Source organism: Apodemus sylvaticus, chromosome 12 (assembly GCF_947179515.1).
Source record: "Apodemus sylvaticus chromosome 12, mApoSyl1.1, whole genome shotgun sequence".
Classification (NCBI taxonomy): domain Eukaryota; kingdom Metazoa; phylum Chordata; class Mammalia; order Rodentia; family Muridae; genus Apodemus; species Apodemus sylvaticus.
The window spans coordinates 72177084-72182683 of NC_067483.1; positions in this window are offsets into that span (position 1 = coordinate 72177084).

Sequence of the window (5600 nt, forward strand, 5' to 3'; positions counted from 1 at the left end):
TGGGTCTATGATTCTTTCTCTTTTGGAAGTCTCTTTGAATTACGAAAGTCAAATTGGGAAGGCTATGGATGATGATTCATAATACCAACCTAACATTTGCTCTTTTGATGAGTAGAATCCTTTGCAGATCTTGCCTTGCGGCTGCTAAAAGCCATCCAAGTAGGATGAGCCCACCTGTCTTGTACAACCAAGGCCATCTTGAACCTTGCAGGGTTTTTTTCTGCAAAGATCTGTTTAGTGATTTTTCTTTACAAGATCCAAAGGGAAAGAAATGTGTCAGTGTTCCTGATCCTGGCCCACGTCACTACCCTTGTATGTCATCAGCTATTTGGAAACATGAATCTAGACTTTGCTGAGTTTCCTGGATCCTGGTGCTTTTGTTTCAGGTGTACCCTGTGCTTAGCCTCCATCACACCCAGTGAAAATGGTGGTGGGAGGTATAAGGAAAACATCCCCAGCAGTGACCTAATAGCTATGTGGGTCGAACTGTGCCCAGAAGACTGAAATTCTAATCTACACTAAAATGGGGCTTAAAGTCCCACACAGATGATGTTCTTATAAAGAGGAAGAAAACTGGGTACAGGGAGAGGTAAAAACAGGAGCCATGTAAAGATCTAACAAGAAATGAGTTATCTCTAAACCGAAGGAGAGCCTGGGAGCCTGAAACATATTCTTCTCACAGCCCCAGGAAAGAAGCAATGTGCTGTCATTTGACTTTAGACCTTCAGAACTGTTAGACAATGCTCTTCTGTTGTCTGAGGCATCCAGGGTCTGGTCCTTTGTGATGGACAGCCAGGGAGCTTTCACAGTGGGTGTGAAGGAAATCAGCCTGTAGGAGAGCATCCTGGTGGAGCCAGGGCCGACTGTGCCTTGCTAAGGAAGCACACAGCAGGGATGGAGGGCCTCCAGGGAGCCACCCACAGAGCTGTGTACACTCTGGAACTCTCTCCTGGGATCTCAGAAGGAGAGCTGCTGAGCTGCCAGCATCTGGTTCTTTATCCAGCCTAGGGGTGCCTTGTCTCTCTGTTGTCATGCCAACAGAGGATGTCAGAGAAATTGGGTGTCTTTTTCTCTCCTGCTAAAAGGCCATCAGGTTTTTAATCCAGCATTTATGAATAGGTTTACCTTTTTGAAATGCTCACTACAATATGGGTTAAAGGGCTCTTCTTTCTTATACTTTCAAGGTCATAACCTATTTCTATCAGAACATCCTTATATATCTTGGTATATTTATTATATCAAGCTCATAGGTTTTTGTTCTTCCTTGAACCAGGAATAATACATCCTCAGGCTCTGAGTCAAAGACTGTTCTCTTCCCACTCTATCCTTCTTATCACCTGCCACCCCTCACAGACAGCCCCATGGGAGCACTGGGAGCTCTTTCATCATCACTAATTTTTACCAATGATGAAATAACAACTTGTTTGCTACTGGCTGCGTGAGTGAAGGAAACACAGAGACTGTTTGTCCCTGTATTTATAAAACAGAACAAATGGGCAGGGGGATAGAGGACTACAAGAGATTAGGGAACCTTCACAAGGGTCATGACTGAAGCTTCCCAAGGCCCCACTGCTGAGAGGGAATATGACTGATAGAGACTCACTGACTACAAATACAGATCATGTTTAGAAAGCTCTCAAGAAGGAATGCATTTATAATGTTTCTTTAGTTGAAAGCCTAGTGGGAGACAAACAGAGAGCTTAGGACAGCATCAAGCAGCATCACTGACAGGACATGGGAGCATGGGAGGTCGTAATGGTGTCTCCCTTGGCTTCCTCCATCTTAAAAGTGCTAACAGAAACTTTGCAAAGCAGAAAAGCCAAGATTCACTCCTTATCCCTGTGAAGTCCCTGGTTTTGTGTCATGCTGTGTTCTTGGAAGTGTTCCTGTCATTCTACTCTTCCCTCCAACAGTGACTGAACTGAGCACAAAGAATAATTGGAGGTGACCTTTATTGTATTTAACATAAATATCTAATTACTTTGAAAGAAATTTGGTCAGAGCTTGGCTTGCTCCTCAGGCCCACAGTGTTTGCAGTTTAGCAGGATCCAGAGCACAGTGGTAGAACTATGTAGAGGATGAAGATCCAGAGCATAGTGGAAGGCTCCCTATAGAGGATGAGGATCCAGAGGACAGTGGTGGGACCATGTAGAGATGGAAATCTAGAGCACGTTGGAGGACCACATAGAGGATGGAGATCCAGAGCGCAGTGGAGGACCACAGAGAGGATGGAGATACAAAGCACATGATAGGAACACTTAGAGGATGGAGATACAGAGGACAGTGCTAGGACCATGTAGAGGATGGAGATTCAGAGCACAGTTGTAGGCCCACATAGAGGATGAAGAAGTATAATGGTTCCACTGAAATGTTATTCTGTTTTAAAACCTAAAAGCAAACAAACAACAGATGTTGATCATTACTTTGGACACAATAACACTTGATCCTAAGGGTTTATACATGATCTTTGAATATTTTTGTTTGCTTTTACTGTTAACTAAAATCTATGGACAACTGAATATTCTACTTATACTAACACATTCCCTTCTCATTTTTAAAAAATTTTGTTAAGTTTTAATTATATGTACATGTATGTCTGTTTGTAGATGTGTATTTGCGTAGAGGTACCTGTGGAGACTAGACAACGGTACATCTTTCTCTGGTGCTGGGTTACAGGCAGTTGTGAGCCACCTCACAGGGGTTCTTGGAACTGAAATCCATCTCTCTGCAAGAGCAGCAATTATTCTTAATCAGTGATCCATCTCTCTAGCCCCTCATCTCATCATTAATTTGATATTCTTAGTGATGAGAACAGAAGACTAAAACTGTTGAGTTAGTTTTAAGAGCAGGGACCCTGAGAATGAGCAGATTAATAAATTCTTGTCCTTGACCAACAGCAGGAAGTGTTCTTGGTTCCTTACTGGCTAAAGGCCAGGGACAGCAGGTGGGATGCCTCTGGTTTCTTTCCTCTCTGCTCCAAAATGGTCACCTGTGCCTGGAGTCTTTTATGAGGGCACGACTAAAACTCCAACCCCAGACACTAATCCTCGCTGGTGAACAGCTTGGAATTGGATCTCCAGAGTTTCATGGTAAAAATAGGTTATTACATGATTTTAGCCCACCTCTTAAATGATTTTAGTGTCTTAACTCTTAAAGGAGATATGTAAGATAGCTAGACAGGGAATAATATCACTGAGATCATGAGGACAGACCTCTTTCTCCTTGTTTGGCTTTGGTCCCAGCTTCCCATTTTCTTGGTAATAGTAGAAAGGTAAACATTAGCTTTGCCACTCCTTAGACTTCTTGGTCAACAGAATAAAATGCCTGTGTTCCTGAGTAGAAACATGATATTTTGATCTGCTCCAAAGATTAGAACATTATATATTATTATTCCTCCTTTAAGCATTAATCCCTCTGGGCCTGCCAATCACCTGGGGCAAGAGATCACTCCTCAAGAAGATTGATATACCTAAAGCTAAGAAGATGGGAGGAATAATGATTCCTGTAATGAGGTAATGTGTTTATCTGTCCCGGAAACCCCTATTCCATGTAGCTGTTTACGGCATCTCTTACCATGTGGTTTGCCCACCTTTTCTGAGTCCTAACTATTCTATTCCACCCCCTTTTTGGTTTTTTTATTTGGCACTCTGGGCTTTGTTGCTCTTTCTTCAACTCCACTCGCCCTTCCACCATGCAGCTGCTTGCCTGACTATGTTGTAAAGGGTTCTCTTTACATGGGTTCTCCTCTTCTTCATATCTGTCTCCTTCCTCCCAAAGCTGCAAGACTTATAGTTTGTCTCCCCATGTATTAGAGTTTTCCTTCAAACTCTAATAAACAATTCTTCAATCTTCCTTTGGAATCTATTTAAAATTATTTTATGAGTGAGATTAAGAACCCCAGAGAAGGACCTCCAAGTTCTCTAATTTCTGCAATTTCTTAAAGAGAAACAGTAGTCCGTGTCATATGACTTAAGGTCTTATTCGCACTTCAGTCTGGAAGAGGATCACTTATTGGCGTAAGCAAGTCCCTGTGTTATGATTGGATTTCAGCAAAGCACAGTGCATTCTATTTACCTCTAGGGCCTGCAATAAAATTTATAATAAAACATCAGATAGATTTATAATAATAACATCAGTGACATTTTAGCAATGACCACACACTTTTGACCTTAATAGAATGTGTCTACAAATGTTATTGACAGTTTAAATGCTAATTTTAGTTAGTTTTCAAAATTGTTGTCTTGACAAAAGCCTTTATCCAGTTCTCATTTTCTTTTTAAAAAATGCAGATTCAATCAGAATTATTCAAGAAAAAATAAAAAAGTTAAAACTTTCTTTTAAAGTTAAGAAAACTAAACTTAACTCACTACGTTGGCACAAAAGTTGTCTTCTGCTTAGTTTAGTATTCTGGCATATACCGAAATGCACTATGTACTATTTAGTATGAGAACCGTATGTGTGTTTAAATCTACAATGCTCATGTTGCAGATCTGTGGAGCATAATTATCATACATATTCATATTGCTTGACAATCACAAACACTGAGAGAAGTTCTAGTATCATACTTCTGTGTGTGTCTCCGGTTTCCTTTGAAGACTAAAAATAATGTTCACAAGAATAGAAGTTGCTTCATGGAAACTTCATAGTCAAACAAAACTCAAGTGCCATCTATTCCAATCCATTTCATTTATGGTTGAGGAACTCAAAGCTTGCCCAGTAAGTCCCAGCCACCCAATGGCCAGAATGAGGCTAGAAAAGGAAGATTGGTTTCCCCCCAGTTCCCTTTATTTTCTTATAAGAAGTAGATCTAACCACAGCTCCCCAGAAAGTAAGTGGTAAAGAGGAAAAATTTAACATTAAATGAAGGTCAGTCTATTAAGAATTCCTCAATAGATGGATTCAGTACTTAGTGCACATTACAGAAGAACTCCTCTGTCATTGGTTGCACTTGCAAGTTGAACATGCTGTGCTAAGGTTCTCAGTTCTAAAGATAGAAGTGTCTTAACTGCTTGGACGGTTCCAATCATGTACCACTTCCATTACTTCTAGAGCATCTAAACTAGACTCAATATAGAATTATGAACCACGTTTCCCCTTAGTTAAACTTCTTCAGTGAATTTGCATTGTCTACACAGGTCAAAGACTTCACTTTGCCCTGGCTATCTCTTCACTGCCTCAACCTTTCTACTTTCATTAAGCAATGTGGTTATGGCTTCTACTGTGCATTTGTGTTTTGATCTCCCTTGTGCCTGAAGTGTCTTCATGATTTGACAACCTCATTCTACTTTTCTGGCTCATTTTTGAGGCTTCAGGTGACATTGTCAGTTGGCTCTCCTTGATACTGCCAGTGCTCCCCAACTTTCTGGATTTAAATCTTCTGCCCTGATTAGGTATTTCCCTCTGCATACTTAATCCCTGCCTTTCAAAGAGATAATGATCAAATGCTTTGTTCGATGACCACCTAATTTACTGTGGGTTCTTTGCAGGTTTAGTTTACGGCAAGCATAAGGTCTGACATACTGTGAAAGCATGGTATGAATTCTGTGAATGTCACTGGGATAATTAAACTATGAATAATTAAATGAGCTAATATATACAAA